The 20,207-nt window shown below is 41.1% G+C and overlaps 1 protein-coding gene across 1 annotated transcript in view; it reads left to right on the top strand.

The window, feature by feature from the left end:
- Positions 1-719: 719 nt before the first annotated feature.
- TBPL1 (TBP-like 1) overlaps positions 720-20,207 on the top strand; it is a 57,346-nt gene continuing 37,858 nt past the window's right edge. The window contains exon 1 of the mRNA XM_006884972.1: positions 720-982. The gene's annotated coding sequence lies outside the window, so the exon portion shown is untranslated. The remainder of the gene's footprint in view (positions 983-20,207) is intronic.

Genomic DNA, 20,207 nt, shown 5'->3' with positions numbered 1-20,207 from the left:
CTGTCTCCTATCACTGGGTGCTATTTACTGCCTCTGAAAAGCCGCTGAAGGGTCAGCTAGGGTCGGTTCTGACTCCACCACGGCACAGAATCACTGTGTTTTTAGGTTTAGAAATCAGCGGCATCTTTATTGCGACCGCCTAACTAATACGTTTAACTGGGGGAAGGAAAAAGAGAAGTATTTCAAACCCAATATAAGTTTCATCTAGCCGTTCGGGGTTAGCTTTACCAACTACGTTAAATAGTGAACCTTTTCGAGAAACTGAACGAGCTAAGGGAAAGTTCTAATGCTTTGCCAACAAAATTTAAAAGTCCCTTCATAACACACAAACAGGAGACAGCGAACACACGTTCAGGTTTTCAACTAAAGACTGTAACAAGGAACATGAGATTTTTCAGAATCTTTTTAAGCGGTTCTCAACTCAAAACTGTGTGTGTGTATACACACACTAATATATACACATATATTAATATAAATCTTTTACTTATAGATATATAGCTATAAAGGCTAGTCCGCTGCCGTAGGAAGAAAGGCTACTCCATCCTTTAACACATACAAGCACAAACCAGCCAAGCTGGAGGATGAAAACGGCCGCTTTGCCGATCCAAAAAGAGGAAGAGATTAAGGGAGGGGCAAAGCGACCGGAGCAGTGAGAACCGGAAATAACTGGCTAGCGAGGAACGAAGGAGCGCCCAGGACGGCGGCGCTCTAGCCAGCGCGCGCTGTCTCTATGCTCCTGCGCGTCTCCTCTATTTATTGTCGCGGGGAAGCGGCGGCCGCCCCGTACCCGGAACAACAAAGCACGAAAGAGGGAGCCTGAGCCTCGGGGGCTCCTAGCAACGGGCCGGGGCGGGAGTTCCATGGAGACTGGGGAACGCGCCCGCCTCATCATCATTCTTGTCCTTCGGCTTATCCTTCGCGTCCGACGCCACCGGCAGGAGCGCTGCCGCCGAGTCCTGTGCCGCAGACCCCTCTTCCCACGGTAACCCCGCTGGCGACTCTCGGCGGGGGCGGAGCGCGGGCGGCTGAACGGCCTGAGTGCAGCCGGGTGCGGGGCGACGGGGTGCAGGGCCGGCGTGGGGCCGGGGCCGGGTTGGAGGGAGCGGGAAGGGGTCAGTCCTTCGGATGTGAGGCTCTGGGTTGTGAGTCCGGGAGCGGAAGGAAGGTCTAGTTTAGAGGAGGACAGGGGCGATATTTGAGGATATCTCTGGGGATAACGGGGTGTGGGGTGGGGGTGGGGCGTCACTGCCTAGAGCATTAGCGAGCCGCTGTGGGATAAGAAGAGAGGAATTTTCTTTTTGGTGTTAGCCACAACTGGGAAAGACAGGAGAAGGGGGAGTCCCCAATTTCTCGCTCGAGCCCTCCCCCAGAAGACCCCGTGGAAAGGTGCTAGGGGTCCGTTGCTTCTCTGAAAACTTCCAGCGGCCTCGCTGCAGCGGCGCGAACGCTGTTCAGCTTCGCAGCTTTCTGGTTCTGGCCAGACTCGCAACCCCTCTTCATTTTATTATTAGATTTTTAAAACAAAGCCAGGTTTGGGGAAGAACGATCTAGAACAGAGGGAAAGAAAAGTGTAGGTAGGACAATGGGATGAGAGTCAAGAAAAACCCTCAGGAATAGCCCGAAAAGTCAATCTCTCAGAGATTGTGCCAGTTAAAAATGGGTGCTTCTGCCAAGATGTGTGCATCAGCCGACTGTCAGTGGGGCTTATTTTAACACCCCGAGTGCACCCAGCCCACATCTGTAAGCTCCCTGCCTGCATCTGTCACCTGCAGTTCCAAAGCATCACTGGCTGTAAGTAGCGTGGGCATGTGTACTGTGTATTTAGAGTTTATGAACAGAGCTTTAAAATTGGTGGTTCAAGAAACGGGGAACAAGCTTGGTGTGATTCTGTCCATTTTGTTCACACAAAAATCAGGGAACTGTAAGGAGACAGGTTATAATCCACAATCTTTGAGAGTTTGAGAAAATGGCAGTTCGTCCAAACCTAGAAGGGACTTTTATCACTGGTTTAAAGAGTTATTCACACTTTGATCTGCCCAGTTTCTGTTACCTATTTTAAGCCTTACACCACAGATTGTTTAATGATTTTATGCTTTTGAAAGCTATTCTAGGTCAATAAATGAGGTTATGCACATGTGTAGTAAAAGGCCACATGTATATATATATATATATATATGTATATATATATATAATACTGCTGTGACACCGTTTTCTTGTGTGTGTGCCCTGTGGGAACAAAGCATTTTATGTGAAGTTGAAAATGCAAATAGGATTAAGAACTCATCGAAGCAGTCATGTCACATAGTCTATGGTTGTCCCCTACCCCTTGGTAAGCGTGGCTTCTCTTAAGCAACTCCCTATTTTAGGTCTCTCTGCCCTCAGTGTCAAGGAGAACTGGTGGCTTGCATGTCGTGCTGCTCCCCAAAAAGCCAGTAGTTCAAAGGCACCATCTGCTCCAAGAGTTAAAAGGATGCTTTCCTCCCATTGAGATTTAAAAGCTCCATGGAGGATTGCCTTGAATCAAAATTGACTTGGTGACAGTGGTGTGGGCACCCCAAATAATGATTTCTCAGAAACTCCTGATTGGTTGACTGATTTCCTGAATGAAGGCTAGTTAGAGTACAGAATTTTAAACTCAGTAAAGCATTTTTAGGAAGCTCTGGTGGCCGAGTGTCAAGAAGCTCTGCTGCAGTCCCAAAGGTGGTTCCAGGCCAACGGCTGCTGTGTGGGAGAAGGATGGACCGTCTCCTCCTAGGGGTTAACCACCTCTGAAAACCTGCCGGAGCCTCAGCTGTGGGTCGGTTCTGACTCTATGGTACACAACAACAAGAAGGAAGCGTTTTTCTTTTAATCTCTTAGGGAGGCCCAGTGTCGATTAAAGGACTATTATGTGTATGCAAAAAAGTGTGTTCTTTTAAGAAGAATGGGAAGTGTGACTGTTGAGAACATGAAAATATCTTTGATTATTTGAAGGGAAAATACAGTATTATCAATTTAGGATAAACTTTTAATTTTATGGCTCTTCTGTGTGATTGTGCTGAGTGAGGACGCCCAGCCTGAGCCTATTGGCTCGTGGGCCCTACAATTTTCAGTACTTAGGACAAAAACCAAATGAATGTCTTGGAGAAAATGCAACCGGGGTGCTCCTTGAAGGCAAGGGTGGTGAAGCTTCGTCTTGCATATTTTGGGCATGTTGGGAAAGAATGGTCCTGGGAAAAGGACTTCATGCTTGAAAAGGTAGAGGAGTCAGAAAAAGAGGAAAACTGTTAAGGAGGTGGATTATTAGCACGGTGATAGTAACAGTATGTCAGAAATAATGAGGTTGGCACAGTATTGGGCAACGTTCAGATGCATTGTTCCTAGGGGTTATGTGAGTCAGAATTGACTCAGTGGCACCAAACAACGTGAGCATTAATGACTCCTCTTATCCCAGGCCTGCCTTCTGTGTTTGAGAGAAGCTCACCCTCTAGCACAACAACTCAATTTCTGCTCTTCCTAATCTCCGCCCTAACACTCCCAGTGTTCGGTTTTGTCATAGTTCTTTTTCCTATTAATTGTGTCCCAGTCAGAATAACTTAAGCTATTTGTGTTATTTCTTTTTCATTTTCAACATATTCCTGGGCTATACGTTTTGTTAATGTTGAGTTGTTGCATTTCCTTCTGTATCCCTCCCCTATGTTTGGAGAATTGGCATGGGCATGTCAGGTGTTCTGTATTCATTTTGAATAGCCATTGGTTGTGCAGTACACCGGGTAAGAACCTAATTGCCTTAAAACAACAGAGTGAAACAAGACATGCAAACATATTTTACCTTTTCAAGTGAAATAAAGGGTTATAAGAATTCTGAATTGACACCAGTACTACTGTGAATATTGTAATTGTAAATATACTTGCTTTTTTTAAAGGTAAAACTATTATAAAGCCTGCTTTGTGTTTTAGTTTGAAGCTTATCATGTTTTCAGAAAGTAAGTTAGCATTCTTTTCTCTTCATTTTGCAACTGAAATGTAAGTGAAATTACATTTTACCAAATTTGAAGGAACTATTTTAATTGTTCCACAATTTGTTTTCATGTAAGAAATTCTAAATTCTCACATCAGTTATAGATGGGTATATGTGTGTATAAATGATAATGCAAAATTTGCAATAAAGTAGGATAAATACATGAGAAGCATACAGCCTGAATATATTGGAGATTGTCACTTTGTTTATAGATGTCATGTATTATTTAAAAAATCAGTAAATAACATTTGTCTAATTGAGTGCGTAGGTGTTGTGTTCAGTGAAGGAGGCCAATAATAACTTGGTGCTTGATTTCCATTTGTTGCATCATAGATCATGTGATGAAAGTAGTATTCTGAAAACTAAGATTTTTAGAGGCATTTATAGTATATTAGTCAAAACCGCTAGTGCTTTGAAAATTTTACTGTATTATATAATAAGGGGTTGATTGGACATTGTAGCTAATTGTACTAATTAGTGGTGATTATAGTTTTATAATGTCTATGAATGATTATAAAACCATTATGATTCGTAAGTCTTTCCTCAAAAATAAAAACATTCAGCCTTTCCCAAGATTACTAAATCAATAGATATTTTAAAAAATTATAAGGGAGCTCAGGTGGCCTGATGGCAAGATGCTGCACTCCAATCCCAGAGGTACACAGTTTGAGTCCTCCAGATGCTCTGCTGGAGAAGGAGGGGCAATCTCCTATACCAGTCAGATCTGACTTGATGGTACACACACACACACACACACACACACACACACAAGAATAAAATTTTAAAAAATTACAAGAAAATTTACCTGATTGTGGTATTTTAAGTACAAAAGATTTCCTAAAATTATCTTCTTTGTTGCACCTTTTAAATGCCTGATGCCTTGCCAAGTAACAAAGCTAGATTAAATAGACATTTAGCCTCAGCTGCTGCTTGTGTGCTTGTAGATATCAGAGAAATGGCATATGTGGGTACCAAAACATGACAGGCACAAATTTAAATTTTAAATCCTCTGTTACATACTGCCTGGTATTAAAGTTTCTTTGTGGGAGAGGGATGTATATTTCAGCATATGGTTATACGCTGTCGAGTTGCTTGCCACTCAAAGTGACGCTGTGTACCATAGCACTATACCTTTCTCTGTCCTGTGCCAACCTTATTGTCTGACACACCTACTCCCATTACCCTAGTCAGTGACTCAATCCATCTCATTGAGGGTCTTCCTTTCTTATGCTGTCTCTCCTTGCAACATGCCCAGAGTATGTGAGACGAAGCCTCAGAATCCTTGCCTCCAAGGAGCAGCCTGGTTTCACCCTCTTTAAGACAACATGTTCTCCTAGCAGTCCATGGTATATTCAGTACTCTTCTCCAGCACCACAGCTCAAAGCCATCAATTGTTCTTCTATCATCCCTACTCATTGTCCATCTTTCTGATGCATAGCAAATAATTGCAAAGACCATGGCCTGTATCAGGCGTGCCTTATTCTCCAGACTGACACTGTTCTTCAGTACTTAGGAGAGGTCTCTGACAGCCGACTTTCCCAGTGCAATTCATCGTTATTTCCTGACTGCTGGTACCAAGAGTGTTGATTGTGGAGCCAAGCAAACTAAAGCTGTTAACAGTCTCAATCTCTTCACCATCTATCATGATGCTGCCAGTTGGCCCAGTGGTGAGAATCTTTGTTTTCTTTATACTGAGCTTCAATCCATATTTAAGGTTACAGTCCTTGACCTTCTGTAGCAAGTGCTTCAGGTCTTCCTCAGTTTCAGCAAGCAGTGTTGTATCATCTGTATAATGCAGATTGTTGATGAATCTTCCTCTAATCCTGATGTCACACTTCTCCTCATAGAGCCCAACCCCCTGGATTATCTGTTCTACATATAGATTGAAAAGATACACAGATAGGACACATCCCTGGCGTACACCCTTCCCAATTTTGAACCATTTGGTGTTTCTTGGCTCTGTTCTGACAAATGCTTCTTGATCTAAGTATAGGCTTTGCATAAGCACAATTAAATGTTCTGAGAGTCCCATTCTTCTTAATGTTAGCCACAGTTTGTGGTAATCCACACAATCAAGTGCCTTTCATAGTCAGTGAAGCACAGATAGACATTCCTCTGGTACTCTCTGCTTTCAGCCAAGATCCATCTAACATTAGCTATAATATCCCTGGTACCATGGCCTCTTCTAAACCCAGCCTGTACTACATTAAATATTCTTTGAGAACTGAGTTTCTGTCATATTCTAGGATGTATGTCTTAAAGTTTAAAATGTTAAGACATTGTGTGTGTTAATATTTATTTCAGAATAATTGATAAAGAAAAGCTTAACTAATAAAGGGAAATATTTTAAAAATTTCATTCTTAATACCTAAAATTCTAATATCTTGCCCTGCCTCTAGGGAGGTTTGGTGGCCTAGTGGCAAGAAACTGAGGTGCAATACCAGTGGCATGCGGTTCAAGGCCATCAGCTGCTCTGCTTGTGAAGGATGTGCAGTCTCCTCCCCATGCAGTTAACTGCCTCTGAAAACCTGCTGGAGGATCAGCCAGCTTTTGGTCAGTTCTGACTCTACCGTACACAACATCATCCTGCCTCTAGGAGGATGCAAGTTAAACAAATTCTTCAAAGTTGATTGTTGTTATGGGCCATCAAATTGACTGCAGCTCATAGTGGCCCTGTGCCGATCTGAGCCGTGCACTCTCCAGCGTCATCCTCGTCGTCTCTGACACACTTAAGCCCATTATAGACACCAAGTCAATCCATCTTCTTGTGGGCCTTCCTCTCTTAAGCGGACCCTTCACCTTTTTAGGCATGATGTCCTTTTGCAAAGATTGCCCCTCATAACAACATGCTCAAAGTATGTGAGACTAAGTTTCACCATGTTTGCCTCCAGGGAACACCCCGGTTTCACTTTGACAAGGATATACCTATCTGTTCTCTTGGCAGTCCATGGGATATTCAGTACTCTCCAGCACCACAACTCAAAGACATTGACTTTTCTTCTCTATCCTTAGTTATTGTTCAGCTTTCAGATTCATAGTAGCAGACAGCTGAGAAGACCATTCTAGTCTTCACATCTTTACTCTTCAGTACTCTGGAGAAGTTACTAACAGGCAAATTTTTCCAATTCAGTATGTCTTTTATTTCCTAACTGCTAGTACCAAATATATAGTTCATGCATTGAAGAAAAGTAAAATTGTTGACAAACTTCAGTCTTTGTCTTTTCTCTGTAGCATAATGTTGTGTACAGGCCCAGTGGTGAGGATTTTTGTATTCTTGATGTTCCGATGTAATCTGTATTGAACACTGTAGTCTTTGTAGTTCTGTAATAAACACTTCAAGTCACCTTAGAGGTGATGAGGAATTTGTTTTAACCAACTCAGAACAAAATTTAATAATGGTTTATGGTGATGAAAGAAGAAGTTCAGGCTGCTTTGAAGGAAATGGCAAAAAATAAGGCCCCAGGAATAGATGGTATACCACTTGACATACTTACCTAATGGATGCTGCCCTGGGCATGCTCACCAAGTTGTGCCAAGAAATCTGGAGAACAACCACTTGGCCAACTGACTGGAAGAGATCTATATTTGTTCCCATCCCAAAGAAAGGTGATCCAACAGAGTGTGGAAACTATAGAACAATCTCATTGATTTCACATGCAAGCAAGATTCTACTGAAGATTATCCAAAAATGACTGGAACAGCACACCAGCAGAGAACTGCCAGAAGTCCAGGCTGGGTTTGGAAAGGGTCGTGGTACTAGGGATATTGTAGCTGATGTTAGATGGATCTTGGCTGAAAGCAGGTGATACCAGAGGAATGTATATTTGTGTTTCATTGACTATGCAAAGGCGTTTGGCTGTGTGGATCATAACAAACTGTGGCTGACTCTGAGAAGAATGAGAATCCCAGAGCACTTGATCATTCTAATGCGAAATCTATACTTGAATGAAGAGGCAGTCGTCAGAACAGAGCAAGGGAACACTGCATGGTTCAAAATTGGGAAGGGCGTACGCCCGGGATGCGTCCTATCTCCATAACTTTTCAACTTGTATGCAGAACAGATCATCCGGGAGGCTGGGCTCTATGAGGAGAAATGTGGCATCAGGATTGGTGGAAGATCCATAAACAGTCTGCATCATGCAGATGACACAACCCTGCTTGCTGAAACTGAGGAGGACCTGAAGCGCTTGCTGCAGAGGGTCAAGGACTGCAGCCTTCAATATGGATTGAGACTCAATGTCAAGAAGACAAAGATTCTCACCACTGGGCCAATTGACAGCATCAGGATGGATGGTGAAGAGACTGAGATTGTTCACAGCTTTAGTTTGCTTGTCTCCACAGTCAACACTCTTAGCACCAGTAGCCAGGAAATTAAAAGATGTATTGCCATGGGAAAGTCTGTTGTTAGGGACCTCTCCAAAGTACTGGAGAGCAACGGTGTTTCTCTGGAGATTAAGGTGCATCTGATACAGGCCATGGTCTTTGCAATCACTTGTTATGCATCAGAGAGTTGGACAGTGACCAGGGAAGATAGAAGGAGAGTTGATGCCTTTGAGCTGTGGTGCTGGAGAAGAGTATTGAGAGTACCATGGACTGCTAGAAAAACACAGATTCATCCTATAAAGGGTTAAACCAGGTGGCTTCTTGGAGGCAAAGATTCTGAGGCTCCATCTAACATACTTTAGACATGTAGTAAGGAAAGACCGGTCCTTGGAGAAGGACATCATGCTTGGTAGGGTGGAGGGACAGCGCAGGAGGGGAAGGCCCTCTATGAGGTGGATTGATTCAGTGACTGGGGTAATCGGGATGGGAGTGTCAGAGACAGTGTGATTGGCACAGGACAAAGCAGAGTTTAGGCCTGTTGTACATAGGGTTGCTATGAGTCGCAGTCGACAGCACATAACAACAACAACAGTAGCAAGAAACTGCACTGCAGACCCAAAAGCATGCAGTTGAAATCCACCAGCTGGTCTGTGGGAGAAGGATTATCAGTCTCCTCCCATTCAGTTAACTCCCTCTGAAAACCAACTGGAGAGTCAGTTCTGACTGACAGTATACAGCCACCTAGGGAAATTTCAAAAGTTGTGCTTTCAGCCTATACATTTCTAAAAATACTAAAGATTTTTCCAGACCACATAGACTAATTTCTGTTCTGTGACAGTCAACTTTTTATTTAAAAGAAAGAGTGTGTGGCTGTGAGAAAGCAGGATTCCGGATGCATGTTACTACTGAAAAAGAATCAGGTGTATCAGGAATTTTACTTGTCTGGTCATATCATGTGACTTGTTATGTGCCATGGAGTTTTCTGTGACCCTCTACACAGTACACAGTAGTTCTGACCCCTGTCCTATCCTGAGCCAATCTCATGTCTCTGAAACAGCTGTCCTTATTACCCCAGCTACTGTGTCAATCCACCTAAACCAGGGTCTTCTCTTCCATTGTCCCTCAACCCCTCCCAGCATGATGTCCTTCTCCAGGGACTGGTCCTTTCTAGTAACAGGCCCAAAGTATATGAGACAGTTTCAGAATCCTTGCCTCCAGAGAGCAAGTTTGTTTCACCCTTTCCAGAACAGACATGTTTGTTCTCTTGGTGGTCTATGATATATATTCAGTACACTGCTCTAGCACCACAAATCCAAAGCATCAATTCTTCTGTCATTCTTATTCATTGTTCAGCTCTCTTATGCATAGCAAGTAATGGCAGAAAAATGATAAATGTCCTAATTTTATTTCTAAAGAAGTAAAATGTTTTCCCTCATTAATTAAATGGTTCCAGAGATTCAGTTGGGGATAGTTTTGTATAGTATTTAAAAGTACAGATTTTGGACACAAAAATGTCTTTAAGTCATCTTACCCTAGTAAAAATAGCAAATGCTGGCAAGGTTGTGGATAAATGGGAACCCTTATTGACAGTTGGTGGGAGTGAAAAGTGGTGCAACCACTATGGAATGCAGTATGGCTCTTTCTCAATAGGTTGGAAATAGAAATACCATCTGACCCAGCAATTCCATTATTTGGAATAACCCTAAAGAAACCATAACCACCACCCAAGCAGACAAATGCACACCCATGTTTATTGTTGCTTTGTTCGCACTAGCAAAGAGTTGGAAACAACCCAAGTGCCCATCAACAAATGAATGGATAGAGAAGCTGTGGTATATTCACACAATGGAATACTATGCTGCATTGAAAAACAGAGAACTCATGAAATATATGGAATGGGTGAATCTGGAGGACATTATGCTGAGTGAAATTATCTCAGTCACAAAAGCACAAATAGTACATAGTACCACTGTTGTAAAACGGGACTGACATCGAGGTTGCGGGAACCTAAGAAAAGAGGGGATAAATGTTACTGCATTGAAACAGATGAGGGAGAGGACTGTTTAAAAGGAATATAAAATTAGGTATTATTTTCATGACAAGATTACATAAAAAGAAATGCATAGTAAAGTGGACTGTGAACTTGGGGGGATTGTATAACAATGAAAGAATTTTCTTTTCAAATATGAAAACAAACTGGGGAGAGCGGTGGGCAGCGACTGGAAGGGGGAAAGATGGGCATCTTACTCCTGTTATGCTTTACAGCCTCTGAAGCCTGATGGAGGGTCCCTTAGAGGAAGAGCCAACTTTGACAGCTGTGAGGTTTTGAGTTTGCAGCTGTTCATTGGCTGATGTTACTTGCCATCAGGCTGGCTCCAAGCACAGTCTGTGACCTCCTCCAATCTCTGCTGTACTTGAGTCCGTTGGTGTAGCTACCATGTTATTATGCCCACGTGTTAGCTAATTGACCCTAAACACATTTTTTTAACTACCCAGAGCCTCACTTTCTTACTAATTCTACCTCAAATGGTGGTTGTGAGAATTCTGTTTCAAGCCCTTTGAACAGTGCTTGGCCACTTTAACTCATTGCCTTTGAACGAGAACCCACAGAGTTGACCCTCCATTGGCTTTGGTTTGTGGAGGCTGTCAGTTGCAGGGGAGGAGACTGCCTGTCTTCCTCCTTCAGAGTGCTGATGGATTCGAACTTCTGGGAGGTGCTGCCTTTGGGTTCACAGCACAGCTCCCCTTGGACTACCCACTACATCATCAGTGCTCCCATTGAGGGCTGAATAAACATTGATACCTGTAGACACCTACTGCTTAAAGTGCTTGGCCACTAACTGAACATACCAACCACACCTCAGGATAAAGATGAGGTGGATTTTGCTTCTGTAAAGATTTCTATCCTTGAAAACCCTGTGGGGTAGGCTGCTCTTCCTATCATATGACAGTGATTCCACTTGATGGCTGGGAGTTTGGTCTCATGGCGCCACTGTAGTGGTATTAGTACATCGAAGGTGAACCATGAAACCATTTAAATGCTTTGCTGCTTTCATTGAAGGCTTTCAAAAGAACTGAAATTCTTTGTGACTACTGACTATTGAAGACTTCATCTCTACTTGTAGGTTTTGGTCAGGAGAGTTCTTTTGTTTTAGGTTTGAATTGCCACAAAGACATCTGATTATCACTTATGGCAGATGGACTAAGTAAAAAGAGACATCTCTATTTCTTGGAAAAGGCGCGCCCACGAAGCCTGATCTGGCACTGTGATGCAGCTATTGAAGTGCTATTTCCCTGGGGACGTGATTGCTTGTTTAGCTAGATAGGACTTAAGAATAAAAGCAGTAGACCGTCCATGGTTTTGTGGACTTTTTGTTTAGTATTGTTTTGTATTAGTAGATTTAGTCTTTCTTTAGAAGACAATTTTTTACCTGTATGACCTTTATTGACGGTGAACTTGAAACTTAGTGTCAGTGTCAGGCCATTGAACTTGAGTTTCTGTGTCACTATAAAGGTTCTAAATAGTAGCTTGTTGGTAATCTTAGAAGTGACTGAAACTGCTGTTCTCCAAGAATTCAGGTGGCTCAAGAGAATAGAATAGCAATTTTTAATTTTTTTTTTTTAATGATAAAGCTAAAGCTACATGTTGAGGCTAGTCAGGAAAAATAATTGATAATTAACATGCTTTATTTAAGCTGTCGCTGATATGGCTACTTTTTAAAGTTAAATTCAATTGTTTGTAGTTTATTTAGATAAGCTTTTGAAATCGCACCACTCACTAGAAAGGAAAAGCTTTTGCTTAAAAAACAAAATGGTAGTGGCATATAATATGCATATTATATGATGTTTTGGTTAGATAACGTACCAGATTTTAGTTTTTGTTAAAATATATTTTTATAAAATGTTCTAAAAAATTCATATAAGGTAATACTATGAAAGGCAGCTAGTGGATAAGAAGCTATGCTGTCAACTCAAAAGCATGTGGTACAAACCTACCAGCTGCTTCATGGGATAAAGATGGACAGTCTTCTCCCATATGGTTTATAGTCTCAGAAAAAAAAACTACTGAAGAGTCTGGTCTGAGTAGCTTCTGACCCTTTTGCATACTGAGTTCAGATGAATACTAAAAAAAATATTTTTGTTTAAATATACTTATGTAAGTGCGTTTATAAATTAAGTAGTTTTTATAATTCCTTCTTCCAGGTTGTGATATTTCTGCGTGTATGTTTTAGTTGCCTTATAAGCTTTTTCTCAGACGAAAGACTTTGGTAGATAAGCTTGTATTTAAAGGTGTGATTTCTGTTTTCTTGTTTAATGCGAATGAAGTCTATTGATTTAGTTGAGCAGCTATGTTAACCACAAGAGACTTGGTATTGATGCACCATAACCATAATGGATTCTGAATTTAGACTATATTGAGAAAAGAGAGGAAAATATGCATATGTTGTTGTTAAGTGCTGTCAAGTCGTAGATGACTCATAGCAACCCTGTGAACGAAGGTCCTCAACACTTGTGTGACTTTGATCCTCTCTCCAGGTTCATAGGGTTTCTGGAGGTAAGCTGTTTACGGAATTGGATGCCACTCTTGCTTCCAGGCTTAATCGGGGAGCACCACCAAAATATATAAGGCTAAGTAAAAAATACATAACTTTGATGTATTCTGAGCACTAAGAATCGGAACCACCTTGACAGCAAGTTTTTAAGGACTCTGATCTATGTATGGGTGGTTGCATTCAACCATTAACCTAAGAGTTGGCAGTTTCCCACCAGGGGCACTCTGGGAGAAGGTCTTCACAATCTGCTTCTTTTAAGATTAGAGCCAAGAAAACATTTGAAGTTGTCATGAGTTGGGATAAAATAAATGGCAGCAAATTTGGTTATGGTTTGGTGGGTATTTTCTTTAATATTTTTGAGAATTCTGTTGGGAGATTCACGCCTCCCCCCCCCCCCAAGGATAATAGTTCGTCATGCTGTCACTACTGTTTACTAATCTAAAATTTGCTTGTTTTGAGACAAAAATGTAACACACTGTTAATGTTTCTCTAGTATTCCTTCAGGGTGCTCTAGTGGGTATAGGGAGTTGCACTGGGAGCACAAAGGTGTACAGTTCTAATACACTAGCAGCTCTCCAGGCAAAAGGTGGACAGGCTCCTCCCGTGTGATTTACAGCCTTTGAAAACTTGCTTTCGGATTAGCTATGAGTTTGTTCTGACTCAGTGGCAGTGGGTCAAATTAAGTTGCTTAAATGTACGTCCTACTATAATCTTTTCCAAGGATATAGATTGCTATGCTACAGATAGGACAGGAGGGACCAGTCCTTGAAATGGGGCCTCATGCTTGGCAGGGTGGAGGGACAGGGCAAGAGAGGAAGGCCCAGTATGAGGTGGATTGACTCAGTGCCTGGAGCAATGGGATTAAGGCAGAATTGCTGAGGATAGGACAGCTTTCAGAGCTAATGTACTAACTAGGATCGCTGTGAGCCACAGGCAACAACAATAGATAGGAAGGTAAAACCTGTATGTAACCCAAAGGTATAAAAATGAACATTGCTAGATAATCATTGGTAAAACTTACAGAACCTATCACTGTTTAAATAACAGAAGCTTTTATGAAACAAGAGCCATGCTATTCATTTTTTATTGGGTAGATGCTTTTGTTTCACCACAGAGCCTTTTTTTTCTTAACATGCATATGGGTATGTGATGTTTTGTGTGTGTGCCTTCAGATATGTATAAGCATGCACAGCTTTAAATGAAAATTCTGCCTTTGGCTTGGTTGTGACTCAGTGACCGCTTCCCCCCGCCCCAGTTGTGTTTCCAAGGTGATAAATCATAAAGTGAAGTTTTAATGAGTCTTGGATCCATTGTTTGTAGACTGATTACATCCCTGGATTTTTGTTGGTCACAAATTAGGGTGGTCGACTGAGACACAGCCATGTTGAGGCACAGCTCTCACATCTTCCTCCTTAACACAGATACAAGATGCTGAGCAAGAGCCTATGGTGATGAAGGAAGAAGTTCAAGCTGCTTTGAAGAAAATAGCAAAAAATAAGGCCCCAGGAATAGACGGTATACCAATTGACATATTTCAGCTAACAGATGCTGCCCTGGATGTGCTCACCAAGTTGTGTCAAGAAATCTGGAGAACAACCACTTGGCCAACTGACTGGAAGAGATCTATATTTCTTCCCATTCCAAAGAAAGGTGACCCAACAGAGTGTGGAAACTATAGAACAATCTCATTGATTTCACATGCAAGCAAGATTCTACTGAAGATTATCCAAAAACGACTGGAATAACACATCAGCAGAGAACTGCCAGAAGTCCAGGCTGGGTTTAGAAGGGGTCATGGTACTAGGGATACTGTAGCTAATGTTAGATGGATCTTGGCTAAAAGCAGGGAGTACCAGAGGAATATCTATCTGTGCTTCATTGATCATGCAAAGGTGTTTGACTGCATGGACCATAACAAACTGTGGCTGACTCTGAGAAGAATGGAAATCCCAGAACACTTGATCGTACTAATGCGAAACCTATACTTGAATCAAGAGGCAGTCGTCAGAACAGAGCAAGGAATCATTGCATGGTTCAAAGTTGGGAAAGGTGTATGCCAGGGATGTGTCCTGTCTCCATACCTTTTCAGCCTGTCTGCAGAACAGATCATCCAGGAGGCTGGACTTTATGAAGAAAAATGCTGCATCAGGATTGGTAGAAGATCTATCAACACTCTGTGTTACGCAGATGACATAACCCTGCTTGCTGAAACTGAGGAGGACCTGAAGCACTTGCTGCAGAGGGTTAAGGACTGCAGCCTTCAGTATGGATTGAGGCTCAATGTCAAGAAGACAAAGATTCTCACCACTGGACCAATTGGCAGCATCAGGATGGATGGTGAAGAGATTGAGATTGTTACAGCTTTCGTCTGATTGGCTCCACAAGCAACACTCTTGGCACCAGCAGCCAGGAAATTAAAAGACGTATTGCTATGGCAAAGTCTGCTGTTAGGGACCTCTCTAACGTACTGAAGAGGAACGGTGTCTCTGGAGATTTAAGGTGCATCTGATACAGGCCATGGTCTTTGCAATCACATGTTATGCATCAGAGTTGGACAATGACTAGGGAGGATAGACGGAGAATTGATGACTTTGAGCTTTGGTGCTGGAGAAGAGTTTTGAGGGTACCATGGACTGCTAAGAAAACAGACAGATTCATCTTGGAGAGGGTTAAACGGGCTGCTCCTTGGAGGCAAGGATTCTGAGGCTTCGTCTGACATACTTTGGTCATGTTGTAAAGAGAGACCAGTCCTTGGAGAAGGACATCGTACTTGGTAGGGTGGAGGGCAGGAGGAGCAGGAGGGGAAGGCCCTCTAAAAGATTGATTGATTTGGTGACTGGGCTAATCGTGATGAGTGTGTCGGAGACAATGAGATTGGCACAGGACAGAACAGTGTTTAGGGCCGTGTACATAGGGTCGCTTGCTATGAGTCGCAAGCAACTCGATGGCACACAACAACAATCTCAAAGGCTCACAAGCTGTTTTCATTCACTTCACTGCTCTTTGCTTTAGGGAGCTCTGGTGGCCTGTGGTAAGAGCTGTGTTGCCAGTCCAAAGGCACGTGGTTTGAATACGTCAGCTGCTCCTTAGGAGAAAGAAACAAGGGCAGTCAACTCATGTATGTCTTAATGTTTATGAAAATCCACTGGGGGTTCACTATGGGTTTGTGCCAGCTCAACGGTACATAACAACTCTTTGCTTTGGCTTGAAGTGGGAAACCTCTGGTAAAGACAGTGATGTGAAAAAAAAAAAAGATCGTGATATGAGTTAACCACTAACAGCTGATAAAATTATAAGTAATCTTGTCATCTCCACAGCATATTGCTAAAGTAAATATTTAGCTCAATAAAGGAGAAATAAAGCAAAGAAGAAAAATTACTTTGCTTGCAGGTAAGCTTGAAACTATCTCACTAGTGAAAACCTGCTTGGATAATTTCAAAACTTAACATCTACTTTCAGAACATGTATTTCTTTATTTTTTCTTAAGTCTTTATTTATGGCCTATTAAATTGGAACATTTTTCAGATATCTTAAACTATATTCTTAATTTGTCTGGTATTACATCCTTAGTTTCACTTTGTAAAAGAAAAAAAAAATAACAAAAAAACAAACTAGCAGTATAATAGAACCTTTTTTTTAAAAAAAAATCCTGACATTGTCTTTACTTGTACGATTGATCCTGTAAGTGACTAACTGGGTAGTCATGCTTGCCTGTCATGGCTTTGGAGGCGCTTGGGTGAACTAGGATCTTTGAGGAGAAATAAAAGAGTAATTCTTAGAGCAAGGAAAAGAGTATTTATAAAAACTGTGAGGAGTTGGTTTGGATTAAAATAATTCTTTCCTGCATCAAATATTATTACATTTCTTGGCTCTTAAATTTCTTCGCTGGAATAATTTTCTGTTAAGATTTTGGGGGCAGAACTATAGAACCAGTGATAATTTGTTAGGTGCAGGAGCAAAGTGGAAGTGTAGGCTATTACTGGAGAACTTCCATGCTTTGGGGCTATCCTCTGCTTGGTATGCTCATGGCTATTTTCCTCATTGTCTCCTTAGATCATCATTTCAGGAGCATGTCTCATCTATGAGAAAATGCCATGGCCTTGCTGGATCTTCCTCCTGAAATTTCTTTCATGTTGTTATTTCCTCTGAAACATAGATAACATTCTCCAAGTCTTAATAGCTTTCTTATTTGTTGTCTGTGTCCTCTGCTGAAATCTAAGTGCTGCTTATAGGACCATTTAGTTATGAGCTACAGTCCCAGTGTCTGGCCATACCGGTCGTAAACAAAACGAACACATTTGTAAGTGGGAGTTTGCTAGTTGAAGGAGTAGGGAAGAGCAGTCTAGACAGTCAAAAAATCGTGATAGGACCCAGTTGTCAGAGGGTGGTAAAAACTTGGGAGGCAAAGGAATGGTGGAAGTGGAAGATTGGTAGTAACATTTCAGTCATTGTGAACCACCTTGCAGTGCAAGCCACACAGATGAGATTCTATTTTGCGTGTTTAATAAGGGAACCAAGAGACCTTTCTGCAGGCAGGGGTGTGGCACAATTAGGGAACTAATTCTAGAAGCTATTTTATAGATGGACTAGATGGAAGATGCGGTAAGCAGAGTATTCCATTAAGAGGCTCTAGCTGAAATGATGTGGGGAGAGAGCCTAAAATAACAACACACTGTTGCTTTAGATGTAGAAGAGAGGCTAGATTAGAAGTGAACTGGGTCTGGGGTGGGGGGAAGGAGAAAAGAAAGGAAATTCTTAAGTTTCTGATTGAAGTGAGTTCTGGATGGCTTAAGACAAAATTAAGATCAGAAAGCACAAGCATGCCTGAGTTTTCTTTTAGGTATGTTGGTTTAACTCAGTGACTGTCCAACAGACCTTTTGGACATATGGATTCAGATCCCCAATAAGTCAGAACCAATGTAGGATGGATGGGACTTGAAGTCTAGAAGGCTTGAAGAGCAAGATTTAAGATAATGGTTGATAACATTTCAGGGATATTAAACTTACTGGGAAAATAGGAAGAAAACAATGGCTTCCTCAAATACATATGTAAATTTGTGTGAAATTTCCTGATATTCTTAGATAACCGGAATCTTTGCTTGAACTTTTCCGTAGCTACTATGGACTTCAACTTAAGAATTTCTGTTTAAAGATCAGGTAGAAATAAAGATAAGGTAGAAATAGTTGAGGTGGGACGAACTCCCAGAACAGGTACCTAAAAAGTCAAAGGTACAGAGTAGTAAGGGCGAATTTTGAAAAGTACAATATACAGTTCTTTATATTCTGGAGAGGTCCTGTAAGAATCAGTTCTAGCTGTCCCATTAGGGTCAGCAATGTGCCATTCATTTGTAACAGTTTAGCAAAGAGGCAGAAGGCAGGTTGTAATGGTTTAGGGCAGGAAACAAGTCATGGTCAACAGTGTGGAAATTCTTGATGTTCTCTATGATAAACAGCTCTGCTATGAAAATATATCCCATTTAGGGACTTAGCAAGAAGGAAATTCTAGTATCTTGATACCATCTGTTGTGATATTTTAACCCAGTGGTTCTCAACTGGCTGCCTACACATGAAATATATCTTGCAATTAAAACTCAAAACCATCACTAGAGCTTTATTACCCCAGATCATTTAAATTAGTATCTTGGAGATATAGGGTGTTATTCTTCCACAGTTTTAATTTTCTTTTTCTTACTAATTAAAATTCAGTGTTCTAATTAGAAAACTCTTCTTACTCTTCTTTTGCTCACCTGCATATTACTAAATTACTTTATAGTGGTAATAGTTTTAAGTCAATTTTTTTTCAGTCATTCTTAAAGGATTTAGTTTTTAATTCTTTTAAATGTTACATCTCTCGTTTGCTCTCCAGACAAGTTCTCCATTTTTGTAGCTTTTGATCGACAGCCCTGAATTGGCTAAGAAACAGACCAGTTCAGAATAAAATAAAATAAAATTAACTAGTTGTGCTTACATTTCGAAAGAGTATTCATTTTATATAATCCTTTTGGTTTTAAGTTGTATTTTTAAATTTTTTTAAAATAAAACTTTAAGCTGTGTGCATTGTTTCTTAAGGAGTAAATTTTATAATCTTACCTTCATTTTCTTAAAATGGCATTCATGCGTAACTTCAACTATAGGCAGGTTATCCTAGAAGAGGTATTTTATGTGTAAGGTAAACTTATAAAAGCAGTTGAAGTTGTCAAAATAAGAAATTTTTGTCTAACCTACAACCAGGAGAAGATAAAATAGATGAATGGGACCTTCTAAGAATCAAATCCCTATGCACTTCCAAAAACTTTTCCAACAGGGTACAAAAAGGAAGCCACAGACTGGAAAAAAGTATTGACCTATCAGATAAGGGACTTATAGCCAGAATTTATAAAATACTTGAGCACCACAACAAGATAAAGGTAAATAATCCAATAGTAAAATTGGCACAGGATTTGAACAGACACTTCACGAAAGAAGACATTCAGATGGCTAACAAGCACATGAAGAAATGTTCAAAATCCCTAGCTCTAAGAGAGATACAAATAAAAACACATGTGAGATTATCATCTCACTCCAGTAAGAATAGCAAAATTTAACAGGACAGCAAGCAACAAATGCTGGCGAAGTTGTGGAGAAACTGGAACCTTTATCCACTGTTGGTGGGAGTGTAAAATGGTGCAACCACTTTGAAAAGCGGTATGGCGCTTTGTCAAAAAGTTGGAAATAGATACCATTTGCCCAGCAGTTTCACTCCTGGGAATATACCCCAAAGACACCATAACTAACATCCAAGCAGATATATGCACGCCCATGTTTATCACAGCTTTGTACACAATAGCAAGGAGTTGGAAACAACCTAAGTGCCCATTGTCAAACGAATGGATAGAGAAGCTGTGGTATATTCACACAATGGAATACTGTGCTGCATTGAAAAACAAGGAATTCATGCAGTATTATTCAAAATGGGTGATTTTGGAGGACATAATGCTGAGTGAACTGTCTCAGTCACAAAAGGACAAATACTGCATGGTGCCACTGTTGTAAAACAGGACTGACCTCGGGGTTGGGGGGAGACTGAGAAAGATGGGTTTAGTAATGTATACTGCATTGAAACATGAGGGAGAAAACTGTTTAAAAGGGATATGTGATTAAGTATTTTTGTCATGATAGGAATCCAGAATGAAGGCAGCATAGTGGAGTGGACCTGGGGGAAGGGATTGTAAAACAATGAGAGAATTTTTCTTTTACTTTTCCAAGAGGGTAGTGTACTGGGGGTCAGGGTTGGAAGGGGAGAAAAGTGCAACAATGAATGAATGGAAATCCAAAGTCTGTAAATTTTCATT

This window comes from Elephantulus edwardii, unplaced genomic scaffold (assembly GCF_000299155.1).
Source record: "Elephantulus edwardii isolate Elephantulus edwardi_28Jun2011 unplaced genomic scaffold, EleEdw1.0 scaffold00039, whole genome shotgun sequence".
Taxonomy (NCBI): Eukaryota; Metazoa; Chordata; class Mammalia; order Macroscelidea; family Macroscelididae; genus Elephantulus; species Elephantulus edwardii.
Note: the sequence above shows the minus strand (reverse complement) of the source record. Positions and strands in the feature narration are given on the sequence as shown.